At 42.6% G+C, this 22,900-nt stretch overlaps 1 pseudogene; it reads left to right on the forward strand.

Moving 5' to 3' along the window:
• The window catches only part of LOC145575377 (aquaporin PIP2-2-like), a 55,245-nt pseudogene extending 32,843 nt beyond the window's left edge, over window positions 1-22,402 (forward strand).
• Window positions 22,403-22,900: the final 498 nt, after the last annotated feature.

Raw genomic sequence — 22,900 nt, forward strand, 5'->3', positions numbered from 1 at the left:
TGTCGTATAATTTTTTTTTCTTTTTTTTTGAAGGGAAGATCAATTCATTAATAAGAAGCCAAAAAACATCTACAAAAGAGATCAAAACCGATAAAAACAATGAAAATTGAATCAAATAACAGTTCTAATTCTGTAAAACTACGATTGCGAGTGAGAATTGACATTGATGAATACCCTCGTCTCTTGAATCGCAGTCCTCTGCAACCTTCTTCTACAAGGGGACCTTGCGAATTTTGATAATTTTTGAATTGAACAAAACCTGATTCAATTAATTGTAGTCGTTGATCTGAGAACTTATTCAATGTCGCACGAACCACCACCAAAAAATTAGAACATTCGAAGACAAAAGAGAAATCATCTACACTGATCAAGACCATCATAAGGATGAGATCTATTAATATAAGCGATTAAAGAGGAATTTTGGGGCTTACCACTGGTCAAGGAACCTCTTTAGATTATGACTTTATTAAATGAAATTTAATGTCCTTTTAGGACTGCTTTCAACAACAACAATAACAAAAAAAAAAAAATCTCAAGCAACTTGTTAATCATTGGAGCACAATATATAAAGTAGCTTGAGCATCTTATGTGACATATTAAGCTAATTATTAAAACACTAACTCAACAAAAAGTTTAAGTTGATGGTTAAAGTCCATGATCGATTTATATATTCTATCATGCCCCTCACATGAGAGCCCATTGGACTTGAAGTGTGGATGTAACATAGGTTCCAGCATACCCAGCGTTTCCTAAATATAATATCTATCACTAATAATAAGTGTATTAACCAAAATTAGAATTGCTACATGTTTTTCTAACTAAAGTTAATTGTAAGTGATTAAGTTTTCGAAAATTGAGTGAAAATACAAAGTGAGCTGAGTGCCTGAGTCATAGAAGTAGTAAATCGTGAGGGGGTTTTGACAATTGTTTTAGTTTAGAAGTCCTATTAGTAAAAGTTTTGTTTTACTTAACTTTTGTTTTATGGCAAAACAGGAGTTAACCTACAAATACTTGTACTATTTAAAAAGTAAAACAGGAGTTAACATAAAACAAATACTGTTCTTTAAGGACACTTTTCCATTATTTCACAGTACAAGATTATTTTTATACCTTTCTTTCTAATAGCAACATCTTCTTTTTGATCAGCAGTAACATTTAAGATTTGAAAACATTACTTTTTACAAACTGGACTTTGTTAGACCATCTCATATACTTCCTCCGTTTTTTAATAGTTGTAACAGTTTGACTTTTACACTATTCATATATTCGCTTTCACTAGGTTTGACGGATTATACTTAAGTAAAAATATAGTCATGTGGGATCTTGTTAAATTCGTCTCAACTTATACAATTTTAATATCAAATGTTTATAATTTTTATATGTTGAAAATTAAAGATATTAACGATTAAAAACATGTATCGACAAGCATGAAATGTTGCACCTATAAAAAAAATAGAGGAAGTAGAAACTTGGAGAGGTTGAATTTGGGCCAGCTGAATCCACATAAAGTCTGCAAAATCTAAAAACCTAGTAAGAATAAAGAAGTTTATAGCTAAGCTAGATGACAAACAGATAATAAAGAATTAGTTTGCGTAAAAGGAAACAATATGCATGTTAGCAAAATATGTTACATTGTTATATCATATACGTCCAATTTCATCATATATATATATATATATGTTCAACTTCTCAATTTTTTTTTCGAGAGAGCCCTAATTTATGTTCATGATAAACAAAAATCGTTTATCTAGTGGCATTATTGTAAATAAAACAATCAAATATCCCAATCAGCTTGACATTTTCATAAATAAATCAACATTAATTACTAGGACCCGAATTTAATAAAAGTTTTGACTTATTTGAAGAAATGTTACTCAATAAACACTTTTTTGGTTATCATGAAGATAAACTTGTATTTTCTCTTTTCTTTTCTACCTTTATTTTGAATATAGAGTCCAACACTAATATAAATACAATCTATAGTTTATCATAATAATCTATAGTTTATACCCTACTTCCTCTTTCTACTTTGTTAGAAAATAATTATGGGGATGAAGAATTAGAGACGTGTTTCTACTGTCCTTAAAGCAATTTTAACCCCCACTATGATTGCTATGGGTTACCGGTTAATATGCTCCCAGGATTTTCCTAAGTTCGAGAACAATTAAAACAATGTAATTGAACTCCCTAAGAACACTTTAAGAACAATAAGAATAGATAAGGAAGAAGAAGATAAAGTAAAAAGGTTAGTTATAATTTTGGAGCAATTAACTATATATAATGAATAGCCTTTTAAACCAAGAGTCACTATTTCCTAAATATAATTAATTAAGATAATCTGATTTTTAATGAAAAGTCATTATTATCATAATTAATTTAACCGTAAGAAAGTGACTGTTGACACTCGCCCGATCGGGCCAAGCCCGCCCGGTCGGGCAATTAAACGGACGAATCTTTTAACTAGGCTCGTGCCCGACCGGGAAATGCTCGCCCGATCTGTCCATCTACACTTCGGAAAATAAATTTGCTCTCGCGTCCGATCGGGCTACCTTAGCCCTATCAGGCGAGCAAATATTATTTTCCTAAGTTTATACTCACACCCGATCGGGCAAAGCCCGCGCCCATGGTTATAACCATGACTCACGATAAAATTTTATTTTGCTTCAAATATTAAACTTATAGACTAGTTCCTAGCTAAACCTTTCTATTTAACCAATGTGGGAATTTTCTTCCCAACATAAAGTTAAATAGAATAGAGTAATTTATAGACTAGCTCCAAGCTATACTTTTCTATTTAACCAATGTGAGAGTTTCTTCCCAACTTTAAGTTAAATAGAATAGAGTAAGCTATCATCCTCTATTCAACCAATGTGGGATTTTCTTCCCAACAACATTTTAAATAGAATTGATCAAGACAACTTCTTCTATTCTACCAATGTGGGACTTCCATCCCAACATTAAGCTATATAGACTAACCTGTACAACCAACTTCTATTCTACCAATGTGGGACTAATTTCCCATCATTCACAAAACACCTATTATGAAGACTACTCTAACATACTTAGTCCAAAAAACCATTTATAGTATAACCCCTTGTTGAAAATATAAGACAACATGCCTGAGCAAGGCTCATTGCCAGAAAGAAACGACGAGTTTTTGGTTAAATTATTAGATCCACTTGAACTTGGAATGTGTCGGAATTCTAGGCGTAGCTTGGGCTTTTGGTGGCATGATCTTCATCCTTGTTCATTGCACCGCGGGTATTTCAGGTAAGCTACCTTGCCTACCTATATTAATTGTAACTAATGTAGTTTTATTCGTTTACATGCACGCTTAAATTAGTGTTCCTTATTTGATATCTCTTAAACTTTTCTTAATTTGATTACGTACGTGAACAAATTTTCTTGTCTTTATTTGCATGTGTGCATGAATGGTTTAAAAATAACTATAGGATACAAACATATTATTACTAGATAACAAAAGGTTAATTAGAGGGAAAATACCTTATAAAACACTCTTTCTGCAAATAACTATCTTGTAACTATTTATTTTTAAATAAATAACTAAGCGTTCGTTTGACATCGCTGTGGTTTTCTGTTTTTTGGAATTTTATTTTTCAAAATAATGTGATATATGTCATATAATGAATAAAAAATTAGTTAAACTTGTTAAAGTCATGATAATTTTGAAAACTGACAACAAAAAAGTGGAAATTCCTTTTTCTTGTTTCCTGTTTTTGGGTTTTTGTTTTCAAAAAAATAGAAAATTGAAAACAAAAAATAATACCAAACACGCTCTAACTTATATATGTTTCTACAGTAGTCAACCTTAAAATGACTCCCATATACTTAATTCTTATTGATTGATTTTTTATTTATTTTTTTGTTAGTCAAACTTATTAATAAAGATTTTTCTTTTATAAAAATTATATATTTTTTTCTAAAATTAATTAAAAATGTTTCAAAAATTTTAAAAATTAATTTCCGAAAAAATGAATTTTAAAAAGGAAAAATTGAATTTAATAATCCCACCTTTGTCTCATCTTCTTAAAATAATCTTACCTTTGTGTATTCCAGAAATAATCCCACCTTAATACCCCATATTTTCAAAACAAGCCTTTTACCGGTTTTAAAAATTAAAACCGGTTTTAGAAGGTGACTGTCACGTGTCACCTTCTGATTGGTTTTTCAAAAAATGTTTTTTAAAAATACAAAGAAATTAGAAAAAAAAAACTTTACCCATCCTCCCCCTACTGCTAGTCGAAGCTTCCCTCCCCTACCGGACCAGCGGCACGTCAGAATCAGCCACCCTCCCTCCTTCCTTCTTCCCCGATTAGTCGATTACTGACGGTGGTTTCATTAGTTGCTCTGTTAATTACTCCGTTACTAAAGAAACTTCTTTCTGGAATTTCTTCAATACTTTTTCTAAGGTTTGTAGAGGAGTGGAGAAAATCACGAAGTCACTGGATTTTTGTCGGAATTCGGAATTAGCCAGCGGTTTTGATTAAAGGTTCCAGAAGGTGGTTCGGTGGTTATCTTAATGGCGTCGAAAATTGAGAATTACTTACAAAACGCGGTTGTTGTTTCGAAACCTCAGAGCTTGACCCAAACGGAATCAATGACGGTTGAGATTTCTTCTTTTCAATTTCTCTATGCGTTGCTATGATGGCGGTCGAGATAAGGTAGGGGGTGGGGATGGTAGCTGTTCAAGATGGCTTTGGGATTTGGGTGGGGGTGGCTCAGGTGGCGTGGCTGGGCCGGGATTGCATCTCAGACGGAAAGGTGGTCAGTTTGGTGGTGATGGATGGTCATGGTGGTTGACATGCATGAATGAAGGGGGTGAGGTGGAAAAATAAAGATTAAAGAAAAAAATAATTAAAAAAATATTTAACCTGTAAACCAGGTTGAAAGTAAAAAGACTAGTTTTGAGAATATTAGTTTCAATTTTTCCTTTTAAAAAAAGAAAAATCATTTTTAATAAATTTGACCAACAAAAAAATCCGTCAATAAAAATTAATTATAGTGGTAGTCATTTTAAGGATGATTATTGCAGAATTTTTAAACATAATTTGAACTTTTTTTTGTTGATAACACTACCAAGATAGAATCTATCCAAAATTTATGTTATAGAGCCAATATTTATTGATCTTACACATAATTAACCTAAATTACTTGAAATAAAACCACTCTACACGCTATGCGATATTTGATAATTTACCCCTTAATTAAAACCCTAAAATAGGGGCAATCGATGTCAAATGGTGCATTTAGTGGTAGTTGGGGCTAAGTGAGTGTAACTACTAATTAGAGGTAATGGGTTGCATGGACATTACATTGGTTGTAGGCCTCATTAGCCATAATTTAGACGATATATTTTTATAAAGAAACATTACAAGGTAATAATGTGCAAAAAGAGTGTTTTATAGGGTTTTTTTAAAAAAAATATTATAATTGGTAAGTTTTATCCAACTAGGTGGGCACATAAACCCAGCGATGACATTCGGGATGCTCCTAGCGCGAAAAATCACACTGTTACGTGAAGTGTCGTATATGGTGGCTCAATGCTTCGGATCCATACGTGGAGTAGCGTTAGTAAAGGCGTTACACGGTGTTTTACTACGACAAGTACGGTGGAGGAGCGAACAAGTTGTTACCTGGATACAGTACTAGCACCGGTTTGGCCGTTAAGATCATCGGTACCTTCGTTCTTGTTTACACCATTTTCTCTACTACTGATGCTAAGCAAAAAGCCAGGAATTTACATGTTCCTGTGAGTACTTTAGACTTGTTCCATGTTCATTTTAATTTTCTGATTTCAACTTTACATGTCTTAATCTCAGTACGTACATAATCATCTACAAAGATATACCATTACGCTAATAATTAGGGCTTTATTGAAGCTATGTATCTAGGATTCTAGGGACATACATAATTGTATTGGAATACTAGGGTGTCAAATGAGTAAGGATGAGTCTAAACGCTAAAGGACCTTTTCCTTAAATTAATTTCTTAGTTAAGTAATTCATGTAGAATTTGAACAATTAGTCCCTAAGAATCATGCGAGTATTTTATGATTAAAACTGCAAGTACATGTTATATAGTGAAAGTTTTATAGCCAAATGATCGTTTGAAATGACTATTAATAATGTTATACAAGTAATGATTATATAATCGACATATTAATCTCCAAGTAATATATTATAATACTTTATATTTAATATAAAATAGTATTATCAACTTTTTATATTCATCAAATTTTTATATTTATATAATTTTTATTTTTATTTTTAATTTCTTGAAATATATTAATTTTATGTTGGATTAAAAATTTTCAAAAATTGTATTTGCATTGTATATATAAGAAGACTAATTATGTCCATATTATAATGTAAATATACCGGTTACATTGTTTATCATTAAAATAATAAAATAGTCATATTTCAAACGATTGCTGCAAAACTTTCTTTATAAAGGTAAAGTTATGCCAACAGGATAAAAAGAAAGAATAAAGGTAAAGGAGATTAAGAATTGAAAGTATTGTTAACATAATAGAGTTCAATGAATTGAAGGTACTAGCACTGTTTTGGGGTTTTTTGTCCCTCGGGAGAGTTACAACTCGAAGACTGATCCTGCCGGCTCTGTACCTGCAAAATTAACGGAGACACCAGTTGGATGGTGCTCCGCCTCCAACGCTCAAGTTAGTAACTTGAAGTAGAGTAAAAGGTGCGGAAATTAAGGTGGGGATCTGCTTGGATTCCAAGCTCAGTTGTCTCTATCAAAGGGACGGTTTGCAATGAATACCTTAAAAATGTGAACCTGCCCTCCAAAAGAGGGGAATCTCCCTATTTATAGGGTCATTGGGAATTGTGCCCCTGATTAGGGTATCAAACCCTAATCATTGGTGGGCTGCGCCGATCTACGGCTTTCTCGGGATTTGGGCCTGAAGGCCGACATTTTCCCAAATATCTGGGATGACACGTGTCAAGCGGGGAATGGTCCACTTTGGACTATCCTTGGGCTGACACGTGTCGCCCTCCGATTTGGCCACATGGCGGGGTAAAAATACCCTAAACATTTGCCCCTCACAGATGTGACGCGGCAATCCGCGTGGCATCTGTGACACATGTCACTCGCTGAATGGTGGTAATTTAACCGCCAAAATTTACTGTTTAACTTCTGGGTAAATTACGGAGTTGCCCCTCCTTTCACCCTCTATATATAGCCGTTTACCCTCAGAATCTTGCCACACTTCACAAAAATTTCAGAGTAAACTTAGAATCTTGAAAGAGAGAACAGAAGTCATCCGTCTGAGTCAGGCGCATATTTGAAGAAACCCAGACGTACCAACACAGGCGGAACCGTCTACCTTCAGATATCAAATCTAAAGGTACCGTCTCTGACTCTTTCAGCTCTTTTTTCATTTTTCCGTTTGTATATATTCCTTACAATAAATGGATTCATCACCAACACACACGGCACAGCCTAGGATAGGATCCAGCCGTTCACCAGGGACGGCTGAGTCTAGGACTGGTAGTGCCGTCTCAGGGTGTTGGGACCACCCTCATGCTTGGATTCCGACCATCTGCGCGTCTGTGCAGGACACAATGGCTCGGACTATGCAGACGACACGAGATCCAAATTATAGGAGCGACGACTCAGGCGCACAAGCGTCTGAGGGGGAGGCGTCTGGCTCTGGACACCAGACGGCTCCAGAAAGGTCCCCTCCGCGCGGCCCCCCAACTCCTCCTGATTCCTTTTTGGAGGAATGCGACCAAAGCGGGGAAGAGGACAATGACCAAGGCGGGGAAGAGGCCGCCTCAGTTTCTCTTTCTTTATCAGGGGAGGAGACGAGAAGGGTTGTTGACGTCTCTTCCTCTGAAAGCAGTGACGATCTTCCCCCGCTTGAGGATAGTGAGGAAGAAGAGAGGAAGACGTGGAAGGAGAAAGATGATCCCTTCAAAATCCACGTCTCCTCAAAAGACATTGACCTGATGGAGAAAAATCTTCCAAATTTCCTGAAAGCCCACCCAATGGGAGACGGGTGGAGGATAAGGGTGCCTCCCCCAGACGACACCATTTCTTGGGAGGACACTGAACGCAACGCAGACGGCTACTTCGGCTGTTACGAGGCGGCGTTCAGGGCGGGTCTTCGCTTCCCCCTTCACCAGGCGGTGAAGGCAATTTTGAGAGGCTACGGCCTCGGAGTCTGGCAACTTTCCCCCAATTCTTGGGCAAACATTCTGGGGTACGTTGCCGCCTGTGAATTCCAAGGGGTTCACCCCGGCTGGGAGGCGTTTGCCAAGATGCACTATCTCAGCCGCAACCCAGGCGGGTTCAGAGCGTGGTATACTCTGTCCACACTCCCCCAATACATGATGACCTTGGATAAGGTTTCCAAATTCGACGGCTGGAAACACAGGTTCTACCTGTGCACGGCTCCCACCAGACGGGAGAACTACGAGCTCCGTCTGTACAATAAGAAGCCTGACCTTATGGGTCGGAAGTGCTGTCTTCCTCGAATTCCGGATGAGGACTTCGACAAAATAATTGAGGCTGATCTCTTCGGCCTCACAGACTCAACCCTGTCAACCGGGGAAGTAATAAAGGTTCCAAAGAATTGGATCCCAAAGAGCGCCTGGTTCAGGGACGAGTGCTTCCTAGCCGCCTGCGGGCTAGGGCACATGTTTGATAGAAGTATGCGCCTGAATCATTTCCGTCTGGGGTACTTTTGTGTCGGAAATGAATTTCTTGTTAATGTTCTAACTGTTTTCCGTCTGACCTTGCAGGAGAAGCATTAAACATGTTGCCCGAAGAGAAGACACCCAGACGGTCCTCTGCCCAGATCCGCCGAGATTTGGCGGAAGCCCAGGCGCGTGAGCTCAGGGCCAAGGTAAACGCCTGACCTGCTTTTTGAGTTAACTTTCAACGTTTCCTCACGTCGTCTGCTGACATTAAGTTGTTGTATTTTCAGGGAGGCAAGGTGGACAAGACGTTTGAGAGGAATCTCAAACGGGCTAGGGAGGAGACCCCCGTCTCAAACCCAAGCAAGTCCTCTAAAAAGGCCGCCTCCTCTGCTACTCCTACTGCCCCGCCTGGGAGGCAAATGAGAATAGGAGGGAGGAATGAGCAGGTGTCAGGCTCTCTTGGCCTAGACTTGGCCCGTCCTCTTCCTGCAACCGGGGGGCTTTCAACGGCTGCCAGCGGCTCCCGCCTGGCCGGCTCTGCAGGTAAGAATCCCTTTGAATCCCCGTCTGAGCTGGGATGGCCGCTGCGAGTGAAATCACACTCCCAGCAAACGTCATCCTCAGACGGTCGGAACCAGATAGGCGCTGCTTTAGTAACCCAATCTGATGCTGATTGTGATGCAGATCAATCGCCTCGCTGGCCAGACGTCCAGAAGCATGCCAGGGCCATGCTGGGCGCTGTAAGCAAACGGGATAAGGATGCTATCCCAGGGATTGAGACGTTCAATCTTGAACGCATCGTCACCCTTCTGGCGGAGGTAGTACACTTAACCAATTTTTTCAATGGCTATTTCTACACTCTTTCCCGCCTGCATCCTTAACCTTTATTTTTTGTAGGCCTTGCTGCGGGTAGACGGTCTCAAGCGCCCTTACACCCGCAAACGGGATGAGGTAAGACGGGCCAAGGAGTCCGCCTCCATTGCCAATGATGTTGCTTTGCATTCAACCATAATTAACGACCTTGAAACTAAAGCAACCGAAATGACGCAGGCGGCCAAAATTCAAGAGCTGGAGGCGGCACTGCAGACGGCCAACCAGAGGGCCGAGGCTGCAGAGGCGGCCCAGAAGCAGGCGGAGGCGGATCTCCCTAAGCTGAAGGAGGACCTCCAGAAGGCCCAAGAGAACCTCCAGGCTCTTCAAGGAGCTTCTTCAGAGAATGCTGATCTGAAGAAGAAGATATCCCAGATGGAGGAGGCGGCGGCTAAAGCTCAGGAGAACTTCCGAGCAACCCTCCAGGCGGAGCAAGACCGTCTGGTTGCTGAGATGGCCGCCGATAATGAGGCCATGATGAAGATCGCCTGGGATGCCTTGAATCCTGGAAAGGATTACGGCGTCTGGGCCCTGGCTCACAAGTATGCTGACGAAGTCGTCTACTTGCGAGAGAGAGGTGAGCCAGAGCCTGAGTCCTTCCTCGCCTGGGCTGAGACGGAACAACCGGAGCCTGAAACTCCAGAAGCCCCAGACGTTGAAATCCTTGAGGAGGGCGAGAGGAACCAGGAAGGGCCGCCTGCAGGGCAGTAGCTTCAGCGGCTGTGCGCCAAGCCTTAGTTTTTCTGCGGCAGTATGCCAAACACTTTGTTTTTCCGGCCTGCGTGCCGAGTATATTTGTATTTTTACCGGCTGAGGAGCCGGATCTTGCAAACAATATTTGATAACAATTGATCCATCCAGCCGTTTGGTTGGACGGAAATCTTTTATGAATGCACCGACTGAGTCGGTTTTATTACTTTGCGCTTGTGTTTGAGCTTTCAAATTTTTGCATTTCAAATTTCTCCGCCTAACTTATCAAAAGTATGCGGCTGCAATTTTCTCCGCCTAACTTATCAAAAGTATGCGGCTGCAATTTTCTCCGCCTAACTTATCAAAAGTATGCGGCTGGTCTTGCCCCTGGACGGCTGTGTGGTTGGTTTCAAGTGAAGCTGATTGATTGACTTGGGAACGTCTGATGCTGCAAAGAGCATGATACGTTTGTAAGTCAATCAATCACAGTAGTGATTGCCCCAAACCAAGTACACAGCCGTACATTAACAGGCGTTTCAGCTTCTAGCTAGACGGTGTTACCCGTCTGAGCAGAATTTAAATAGCCGTTGCACAACTCTTTTGCCCCAAATGAGGATGTGTACAATTTAAAAATAAAAACGCTAAGTAAGAAATGCAGCCGGTCCCCGCCTGATGTCCTTAGACATCCGGGTTCCGGAACTTGCTCTTTCCTTAGACAGTTCAGGTCAGACGGCTATGGATGGCTGATTCAGCCGTCCAATTGTGGCCGTCTGCATTGATAGGGTAGGGAGGCAAATAGAGCCGCCTGACCCTTCATGGTGCAGGAAGGCAAATGCCGCCTGGGGGTAGGAGGCAAATGGTCGCCTGACCCTTCATGGTGCAGGAAGGCAAATGCCGCCTGGGGGTAGGAGGCAAATGGCCGCCTGACCCTTCATGGTGCAGGAAGGCAAATGCCGCCTGGGGGTAGGAGGCAAATGGCCGCCTGACCCTTCATGGTGCAGGAAGGCAAATGCCGCCTGGGGTTAGGAGGCAAATGGCCGCCTGACCCTTCATGGTGCAGGAAGGCAAATGCCGCCTGGGGGTAGGAGGCAAATGGCCGCCTGACCCTTCATGGTGCAGGAAGGCAAATGCCGCCTGGGGTGATTGTAATCCAATTATACTTTCAATGTCCTTCTACCCCATTGGGGGGACTTGTATAATTTCAAAAAGTAATCTAAGTAGGAACTTCAGTCGGTCACCGGCTGATGTCCTTTGGACATCCGGTGATCAAAACTTGGTCGTTCCTTAGATTGCTCAGGTCAGACGGCTATGGATGGCTGATTTAGCCATCCAATTGTGGCCTCCTGCATAGGTACGTAGAGTAAGCAGGTTGGCTTCTCTCTGCGACGATTGCACCCGGAGGGGTGTCGCCGGACGCCTTTGTCCATGTTGGGACAGGCGAATTTAGGTCGAAGTAGCCATCCGGCCATTGGCCTCTGGTCTTGGTGTAGACCGGCTGCATAGCCACTAAGCGTTTTTGCGCTTAGCTTACTTATCTGGCCATTGGCCTCTTCGTCAATCAGACGTTAACTTAATTTCCAAGTGTACAACTCAGAAAAACAAACAAGTGACCCGTCTGGGTTCAGACGGGAAACAAAATATGATAACAAAAAGCAAATTCTCATTAATGTACTTCTTGCTTACAAAATTTACAAAATCTCAGAAGTAGTATTTTTTCAAATTATCTACATTCCAAGTTCTAGGCAGGCGCCTGCCGTCTGGGGTTTCCAGGCGGTAGGTGCCGTCTCTTACTTCTTCATAAATCCGGTAGGGGCCTTCCCAATTAGGAGTTAGCTTTCCAAGCTCATTAGCCCTACCGGTTGCCTCCATTTTCCGTAACACTAGGTCGTCCACTTTCAAGGGACGCTTGTGTACTCTCTTGTTGTAGGCTCTTGTCATTCTCAGACGGTAAATCTCATGACGCAAGGCGGAATTGCCCCTACGCTCTGGAAGTGAATCCAATGCCAGGCGCATTGCCTCCCAGTTTGCCTCTTCATCATATAACATGACTCTGAGAGTCTGCTCATAGTGTTCAATGGGCAAGACGGCTTCAGCACCGTAAACCATGAGAAATGGGGTTTCTCCGGCTGACCCCTTTGCTGTTGTCCGGATGGCCCATAGGACATGGATTAATTCCTCAGCCCATAAGCCACCGGCTCTTTCAATTTTCTTCTTTATGCCGTCTGAGATCAGCTTGTTGAAGGCTTCTACTTGGCCGTTTGCTTGGGGACGGCTGACTGATGCGAAACAGGTTGAGATCCCTTGATCTCCCAACCAAGTTTTTAGCTGAGGCGTCTCAAACTGAGGGCCATTATCAAACACCATGGACATAGGTACCCCATACCGGGTGATGACATTCTTCCAGATGAAGGAAATGACGTCTGATGTCTTGATATTCTTTACCGCTTCAGCCTCTACCCACTTGGTGAAGTAATCCACAGCCACCAAGATATAACGCTTACCGCCTGGCGCAGGCGTGTAAGGACCTAAAATGTCCATGCCCCATTTTGCAAACGGGATTGGGCTGTGGATGACCGTCAGATCAGTAGCCGGGCGGTGAATAAGTTTGCCAAATTTCTGGCACTTGTCACATTTTCTCACCAATTCCTTGGCGTCTGCCCCTAGAGTAGGCCAAAAGTATTGTCGTCTGGCTCTGACGGCTAGAGATCTGCCGCCTATGTGGGAGGCGCAGAACCCCGAGTGCAAGTCTTCGAGAACTTCCTTCCCCTTCTCTGGGGTTACACACTTCAATAGAGGCTTAAGAAACCCCGCCTTGAAGAGTTCTCCATTTCTCAACTCAAAGCTTGCGGCCCGCTTTTTCAGAACGGCTGCCTCCTGTGGCGAATCAGGGAGCGTGCCGTCTGAGAGGTACGCCCGGATGCCATCCATCCAGGTGGAGCTTCGGTCTAGGACTCCAATGGGATCTTCAAAGATGCTTCTTTTTTCAAGTACTTCCCAGAAGACTGACCGAGGCGTATCATGGCAGGCGGAAGATGCAAGCTTCGATAGCGCATCCGCCTGGTTATTGTCAGACCTGGGCACTTGATTCAGCCGGAACTCCTCAAGTGACCCAGCCTCTTCTTTGACCGCCTGAAGATATTTGATCATAGCCGGGTGAGTTGCCTCATATGTTCCCTGATATTGGCTAGCGACCAACTGCGAATCTGAGTAGGCGTCAATTTTTGTTGCCCCTGCCGCCTTACACATACGGATTCCGGCTAGCAGGGCTTCATATTCCGCCTCATTGTTTGAGGCCTGAAATTTGAACCGTAGTGCATACTCATATCTGTCCCCTTCAGGAGACTCATAAATTACGCCTGCACCACAGCCGTTCTTTGTAGAACTCCCGTCTACATACACTTTCCAAACCTGATCAAGATTGTCCAGAGCCACCGGACGGGTCATTTCCACAATGAAGTCGGCAAACGCCTGACCTTTCACTGCCTTTCTTGGTTCGAAAGTGATTTCAAGACTTTGCATTTCAATAGCCCATTTTAGCATTCTTCCGGATGACTCCAAGGTAGTCATTGGCCGCTTGAGTGGCTGGTCGGTGTAAATTACCACCGGATGAGCCAGAAAGTAAGGCTTCAATTTTTTGAATGCCATGTACAAAGCAAGGCCAAACTTTTCAATCAGGGGGTACCGGAGTTCAGCGTTTTTAAGAACATGGCTAATGAAGTAAACCGGGAGCTGAACGCCGTCTCGCTCAGCAAGGAGAACGGCACTGAGAGCATGGTCTGAGACGGCCAAATACATATACAACGTCTCCCTAGGTAGAGGACTGACCAACCTAGGCAGAGAGTGCAAACGCTCTTTTAGCCTCTGGAATTCCGTCTCAGCATCGTCTCCCCATTCGAACCTGGTCTTCTTCCTGATTGCTTGGAAGAAGTAAAGGCATTTGTCACCTGACCGGCTGAGGAACCTCCCCAAGGCGGCCAGGCAACCAGTCAGCCTCTGGACTTCCTTGACAGAACGGGGTGACTTCATGTCAATTACCGCCTGTATCTTTTCGGGGTTAGCCTCTATCCCCCTTTGATCAATCAGGAATCCGAGAAACTTCCCAAACTCAACACCAAAGACGCATTTCTTGGGGTTTAACATGACCTTATGCCGCCTGAGGGTGGTGAATGTTTCTCGGAGATCAGCAAGGTGATCCGCCTGTTGCTTGGATTTGACTATCATGTCATCAATGTACGCCTCCACATTCCTCCCAAGTTGATTGATGAAGACCGTATTAATCATTCGTTGGAAGGTGGCAGGCGCATTCTTCAAGCCAAACGGCATCACAGTATAACAGAATAACCCCAAATCAGTGACGAAGGCCGTCTTCTCTTGATCTTTTTTCCAGAGGGGTATCTGATGGAAGCCGGAGTAGGCATCCATGAAGCTCATCAAGGCGTGACCGGCTGTAGAGTCGACCAGACTGTCGATCTTTGGAAGCGGGTAACTGTCCTTTGGACACGCCTTGTTGAGGTCTGTGTAATCAACACACATGCGCCAGGTCCCATTCGGTTTCTTAACAAGGACCACATTGTCCACCCAGTCGGGGAAATTGCAGGGCCGAATGAACCTGGCGTCTAGCAGCCTTTTGATTTCGGCAGCTGCCGCCTGACTTCTTTCCTCGCCATGGTTTCTTTTCTTTTGCCGGATGGGCTTCTTTTTGGGATCCACGGCGAGTTTGTGGACAGCGAGATCCGGGCTGACGCCTGGCATCTCTTCCACTTCAAAGGCAAAGATGTCTTTGAATTCTTTCAGCAGAAGGTGCAAGTCTGCACCCAGAGCAGCATTAGCAGCCGTCCCAACCTTCACCGTCCGCTCTGGACGGCTGTCGTCCAGAACGAGATCAATGTGTTCTCCAGCCGGTTGGGGACGGAGCTCTTCTGACCGTTCGCCGGTCAGTGATTGCTATTTTTTCTCTTTTTTCACCTCCACCAGCAGAGGCGCTTTTCTCTTCTTACCAACGGCTAGTGGGGCGTCCTTGACAGCGTCAAGGTCTATTGGTTCCTTCCCTTGGCCGTCTGAGGCCACAGTATCTTTAACGGCTGAGAGATAACACTCCCGAGCCGTCTTCTGATCCCCGTTCAGGGAACCAACAGAGCCATCATCCCGCTCATACTTGACAAGCATGAGAGACGGGATGATCACCGCCTTGGTTTCGTTGAGGGTTGGCCTACCAAGGATAATATTGTAGGCGGTCAACTCCTCCACGACCAAGAACCTGACGACAACATGCCGTCCCTGGCCTTTTTCTCCCAGCCGGATGGGCAAATCAATTCTGCCGGCTGGGTAGACCATCCCACCCCCAAAACCAACCAAGGGGTGGGTAACCGGATGCATGCTGCTGGAGTTGTACTTCAGCTTCTGCAGGCACCGGAGGCTGATGATGTCCGACGAGCTGCCGGTGTCAATAAGGATCCGTCCAACCAGCTGGTTGGCAACCTTACATTCAATGACGACCGGGTCGTCATGCGGACGGCGGACGCTGCCCCTGTCCTTCTCAGTTATGAGGACGTCTGGGAAGGCGGAGGAGGCAGACGCCTGCTCATCATCATCCTTGTCCATCTTTCGAAGATGGCTCTTGGTGCCCCGGGTGGTAGGGCCACCACATGAAAATCCGCCTGCTATAGTGTAGACCGGATCCCTATCTGTATCCGAACTACTAGCCGGCTGGGTAGCCTTGGAGGACTGACCCTTGCTCTTCTTTTTTGCCCCGGCTGGGGACTTAGAAATGTAGGACTTTAAAAGCCCTTTGTCAGCCAGACGGTCCAACGTCCGCTGCAGACTAAAGCAGTCGTTGGTGTCATGGCCAACCTCCTCATGGAACTGGCAATATTTATTTTTGTTCCGTGACTGGACGGAGCTCTTCATTGGATTCGGCTTCTCAATGGACAGCCGGTCCTTTACCTCCATGAGGATGGAGTTGCGGTCTTTGTTAAACTCGTACTTGGGGACGTACGGTTTAACCTCTTTCTTCTTCTTCTGGGACGGCTGCTCAGAATCGCTGACCGCCCAGACTTCTTTTCTCTTTCCGCTCTTTTCTTTTTTATTACCCGGCTGAGCTGACCGGCTGTCTCTCTGTTTGTCAGACTTCTTGGAGTCTGACTGGCCACCAGGCGTGCAGAGGTCGGTAGCCTGTATATAGCTTTCCGCCTCCCTCAGGGCCGCCTGTAGCGTAAGTGCCCCTTTTCTGACAAGGTCGAACTTAAAAGCCGACCCGTCTCTCAGACCCTTGAAAAAGTCTGTGAATGCTACCTCGTCAGACAGCCCCTGGATCTGTATCCTAACCAGGTTGAACCGCCTGACATAGGCGCGCAGCCCTTCTCTCTCACCCTGCCTAACGGTGCTCAAATCAAGGCTCGTTTTCTTGGCAGGGATGTTCATTGAGAAGTTGGTAGCAAACAAGAAGGCTAGCCTCTTGAAGCTATCAACAGAACCGGCTGGCAAGTTGCCAAACCACTGCTGGGCAATGCCCTTCAGTGTAGCCGGGAAACAACGACACCAGGTGGCATCGTCCCACCCCTGTAAGCACATGAGGTTGGTATATGCCATCAGGTGGTCTTCCGGGTTGGTGGTACCATCATAGGTGCCCACCAAAACATTCTTAACCTTGGTCGGCTGATTCGCCCCGGTTATATTGGCTGCAAAGGCAGACGGCTGTTCGCCTAGCCTCATTAACCGAAGCTGCCAGTCCAGAGGCTGGGCAGGAGTATATGCCGCCTGACCTCCAAAAGGAGGTGGCTGCATGAACTGGAGGCCATATTGCCCATACTGCGCCTGGGGTGCGTATGGTATAGACCCTATCATCAGCTGAGGTTCGGTGTTGACGGTTTTACCGCCTGTCCGACTCTCATGCAAGGACACAGAGTTCCTTGCAGAAACTTGCTTGAAGCTGTCTGGAAAGCTCGAAGTGAAAGCTGACTCAGACTGCTGCCGCCTCCTTCGATCGATGACTTGTCGTGCATCGAAGGTAGACGCATTTTGTGCCTCCGGCTGGGGTCGCCGGGGCATCAGAATCTTAGACCAGTCAAGTGTTGCGGCTGCCTTCTCCTTTGGATGAGGAGTTGGCTGCCTGTCCTTGACCGGCTTCTTCTTCTTTCCAGAAGTGGGAGTCTTCTTAGCCGGCTGACTCTTGCTAGAGCCTGCCTTGTTTTTGTTGATCATAGCCTTGATTTCACCTTTGAAAGAGGTCATGAATCTCATGAGCTCATCTCGGGTGACTGGGGCTTGACCTTTGGCCTTCTGGGTTTCCCCGTCTGGCCTTCCAGGTGGGCGCCTGCTTGGGCCCGCCTGGTCTTCATTTCGCTCCAGTTGATCCCTGGAACGAATAGATTTAGAGATGAGAGATCCATCCCTAGAGATGTAAGTCTCAACATCATTATCTTCCTCCTCATCCTCCTCCTCAGTGAATACCTCTGGCTGAGGCTGAGGTGGAGGCTGGGGAATTTCGTACCCGATCGGTTGAATAACCGGTTGCAATTCATCCAAGTTACCCGTCTGGGTACCCGGACGTAGAGAGGTAGAATTGAGAATCGGTACAGAGTTTTGAACCATCTTGAGGTACTCTCCCCACAGACGGCGCCAAATGTTTTGGGGTTTTTTGTCCCTCGGGAGAGTTACAACTCGAAGACTGATCCTGCCGGCTCTGTACCTGCAAAATTAACGGAGACACCAGTTGGATGGTGCTCCGCCTCCAACGCTCAAGTTAGTAACTTGAAGTAGAGTAAAAGGTGCGGAAATTAAGGTGGGGATCTGCTTGGATTCCAAGCTCAGTTGTCTCTATCAAAGGGACGGTTTGCAATGAATACCTTAAAAATGTGAACCTGCCCTCCAAAAGAGGGGAATCTCCCTATTTATAGGGTCATTGGGAATTGTGCCCCTGATTAGGGTATCAAACCCTAATCATTGGTGGGCTGCGCCGATCTACGGCTTTCTCGGGATTTGGGCCTGAAGGCCGACATTTTCCCAAATATCTGGGATGACACGTGTCAAGCGGGGAATGGTCCACTTTGGACTATCCTTGGGCTGACACGTGTCGCCCTCCGATTTGGCCACATGGCGGGGTAAAAATACCTTAAACAAGCACCACTTGCAATTGGATTCGCGGTATTTATGGTTCACCTTGCAACCATTCCTATCACCGGAACTAGCATTAATCCTGCTTGAAGTCTTGGAGCTGCAGTAATCTACAACAACCACAAGACCTGGAATGACCTTGTTAGTACAACTTACCCTCTTATCAACTCTCTTAACTTTCTTATTCATCTAAGGGTTCGTTTGGTTCACAAAGGGGAAAGGGAATAATGATTAAGAGAAAGGGAAAGAGGGAGAATGGAAAGCAACATTGTAGAAACCTAATTGTGTCTCTCCAAAAACCAAACCCAGTGATGTGTACCTTCACGTCACTTGATTATCGAACGAAGTGAAAGTGTGGAAAGTCTTGTGATGCGGTTGTTTTAATAAAATTCTCTCCTTTCTATTTTCAAAAATATTTCTTTTCGTACTCTATTTATAAGAATGTCCAGTCCAATTTAGTTTGGTCCATGATAAGGGTTCAATAATAGTGTAGTTGGATTGGGCAAAAGAGCTTTCCAACGATATATTATAACCCAATTCCGATGAATAATGAGGAATTTATGGCCAAAGTACTAAATTGGGCTTGAAATGGTTTTATGGCCCAATGATCTAGTGGAGGGCCCATTAATTAATATTCCCAAAAGTTATTAGAATTGATTATAATCTTCTAAAATAATCTAGAAGGTTATTTTGAGTTCTAATGAGATTAGGAATAATAATTATATTTTATGAAAATAAAGAATTCTATTTGGATTAAAACAAGTTTTTAAAGTGATTAAATCTGATTTTCAAAGATAAGTACGGGCGTTAATTAATCGAATTTAATTAAATTAAGGATTCCGTACAGATTTTTAGAAACGCTTGAATCATCGCGAAACAACAAAGCTGGCGCGCCACGACAAGCCTGTCGCATCGCGCTGGACCCTGTCATTCTGCGACATGGGTAGTTTTATTCCTGATAGGATTCGGTTTTTTTCTGATCGTTTTCAGACTATTTTCTCTATAAATAGGGTCGTATTTCTCTGTTTTATCATCAACAATCATTCACAATCATCAACAATCATCTTTCTCTTCTCTCTCTTAAACTAATAGCTTATTCTTTCTCCCTCTTTCTAAGCCTTCCCTTTTCAAATACAACATACCGCATTCATGAGTTCTAGACACACCTAGCCAAGCTCGAAGTTGCCTTCCCCCTAGACGTGAAAGGTTGATAATTTCTGAGGGTTTGGTCCCAAATCCCTATTTCAATTATTTAAATTAATTGTTTGATTTAATATTTTCATTGAAGTTACTAACGTGTGTATTGTTTTGATATAAAGAGATACGAGGCATCAAAGTAAGTAATTTAATTACTTAATTGTTCTTTTGATATAGAAATCATGCTTAGATTATATTAATTCCTAGTATCATGTTAGGATGTTATTTTAATTCCTAGTATCATGCTTAGGTTGCTTCCTATTTCTTCTACCATGTTAGTATCAATTTAGGGTTAAAGCTTTGATCTTTATTGTTTAGTGACATGATAGGATTTGTTATTAATCATGTTAGTATCATGCCTAGGATCTTGCTAATATTATTATGCTTTGATGAGATTGAGATGATGATGATGATTTGTTATATTATTATTATGTTGCTTGATATTATTATTGTTATTGCTTGGTCATGCCCTCTCTTGTAGGTTTACAGGAAATTTGTACTTGTAATCACGCTTAATAAGATAATTAATAATTTTATTTAGGCTAATGTGATTTTAATTCAAGTGATCGCCAATAATAGATTTGTTTGTGCATTAATATTCAACCAACATAGATTAAACAGGTTTAGGATTAATATATTGATTGTATGTTAGTCAGAAAGCGCACATGAATATGAGAAGCAAAAAAAAAAAGAATAAAGTAGAGGCTTATTTAGGGCAGGTTCAATCTCTTTTAGATTGGATTTGTACCTTCATCCCCGAATATCCAGTCATGGTTCTAGACCACTATGGAGTTAGCGATCTCATGGATCGTGAAGGGGTGTAACCTTCACCCTATGAACGGTTTACAAGTTCCTAAAACTTGTTGACGACTCTTTTTCTCTATCTTCCTTCCCTTTGGATGCCACCATCCTTAAGTGTATGATCACAGTGAGGCTCAAGTATGGGATGCTTGAAATATTCCCTACAAACTCCCTTATTTATTATAGGTTGTTTGTTCACAGGGTGGAAAGGGAATGAAGATGGAAGTACCAACTCACTGCCAACAACCAACTCCAACCCCCTCTCCCCAGCGGTGCCGAGCCCCCTCACACCCTTCGTCGGTCCCCATCCCTCCCTGCCGGCGACCTACTCCCCTTTTCCTGCGACACCACTGCCCTCCTTTGTCCACCGCGCCGCCGCCCCTTTTCCTTCTAATTGTCGATGTTGTCCCTCTTCTCTCTTTTTTTTTAAGTGATTTTTTGATAGATCTAGTAGGTTGTTTGTTAATAGAGTGTCATATGTTGTTTTTTGGGTGATTGGGGGTTGTTAATGGGTTTTTTTGTTGAGATGGTTAGGGTTTTTGGGTGGTTTTGTAGTGGTTTTCATGGTGGGTGTGGTGACTTCGTGGGTAATGAGTGGTGAACGTGGTGGATGAGGGTTGATTCGAATGAAGTTGGGTAATTTGGGGAAGATGAGTTTTTTTCCGGGTGGATTTGGGTGGTTTCGGTGGAGAATGGTGGTTTTAGGTGGTTTCGATGGTGGCAGCAGGGGCGTCGGCGATTTTATGGTGGCTAGGCGGTGGTTCTGGTGGTCAGTTGGTAATTCTGGTGGCTGGATGGTGGCTAGGCGGCGATTTTGGTGGTGTCAGGGTGGTTGGATGGTGGCTAGGCGGTGGTGTCGGTGGTTAGTTGGTAGTTCTGGTGGCTGGATGGTGGCTAGGCGGTGGTTCTGGTGGTGTCAGGGTGGCCGGATAGTGGCTAGGCGGTGGTGTCAGTGGTTAGTTGGTGTTTTCAAGAGTGGTAAAGGTAGTTAGAAATTTGGTCAAGGTAGTTGGGTGAAGAGGAATTTGGGGGTTTGAGTGATTCCCTTGGGTGGGGCATGAAGATAGAGGAAAATGGGGTAATGGGAGGGGTAAAGTGAATGATTGATTTTGTCTATCTAACATCAAGAAAGGGATTCATGGTAGTTGATTATTCCCATTCCCTACCCCCAACCAAACGACCCCTAAGACTATTACATTACTAGATAATGATTAATGAATTATCTATTTCATTTTACTACTACTTTCAACCCTGTCATATATGTTCCATTTTTTAAAAGTTTTTAGAAAAATTATTATTATTATTATTATTATTATTATTATTATTATTATTATTATTATTATTATTATTATTATTATTATTTATTCCCTCTCACATTCCGACATTCATTGTTTTTCAATAATTATCACTTCCACTATATTTTCTTATGTAATATTCAACTACCTTACATATTTTATTAGTCAAATAAATTACATAAAGATATGTGTTAGTTAATTTAAAGCTTAGTATCATTTTTATTAATCAATATTGTATAAGGCGGTTTTACGTTAATTTTAATGTAAGACGGTCAATTTAAGGGTAAATTCAACAATTTTTATGGTAACATTAAACCTTTTACGGGAAACTTTTAATTTGTAACGAATTTGATTGTATTTTAATATGTAATTTCTAAATGATACATGTTATCAAAGCTAATATGATTACTCTTATACACTGTAAGTGTATTTTAAAGGTAAAATTTATGTTAGCAATATGGTAACTTTTAGAATAACTTTAACCCATCTTACAATAATTTAATGAAATTCCATCTTAATCAATAATTTGTCCATTTTAATTTATTTATCTATTTATTTAATTTTTAACAGGGTCATTTTTTAATTTAATTAAGCTGCAGTTGTATGATTTAATTTATAACATTTTTGTTTCCCTTACAATTATTGGTGATGTAGTGGATATTCTGGATTGGACCCTTCGTCGGAGCAGCAATTGCAACTTTCTACCACGAAGGTATCCTCAACGCTAAGATATTCAAGGCTTTGGGATTTTGAGCAGCTCTCAATAATAAATTTACCCTATGATATTATTTATAAGTCTGTATAAAAATTGCCTGTGAATTTCAAGAAATAAACTTTTTCCATATCATTTTTCTCATTATTTCACCAAAGTTCATTATTTCACCAAAGTTAATACTTGTTGGAAATAACATCTGTGCAACTTAACGGGTCCCTTAGAGGCTTATCAATTGAAAGTTGTTTTTAAAAGGATTCTTGATCTTCGCTTAAAAGAATTACAACTTTGCTTTCGTGCACTCCTTTCGACTGGGATAGTCGGGAGTTACCCCACCCTTAGTAGTTAATGATAGATTATAAAACATGTTTCTGAGCCTCAATCATCAGCTTAAATTTTTGGTTGAAACGGTCCATTTACATGGTATCTGTTTAGGGTAAAAATTACCCCCAAAACGTGGACCAATCCCATAGTGATACGTGTCCCAATCAAAGGGCGACACGTGTCCCTATAGGAAGATGACACGTATGCAAACCCTA

This window comes from Chenopodium album, chromosome 13, assembly GCF_948465745.1.
Source record: "Chenopodium album chromosome 13, dcCheAlbu1.1, whole genome shotgun sequence".
In the NCBI taxonomy this organism is placed as follows: Eukaryota; Viridiplantae; Streptophyta; class Magnoliopsida; order Caryophyllales; family Amaranthaceae; genus Chenopodium; species Chenopodium album.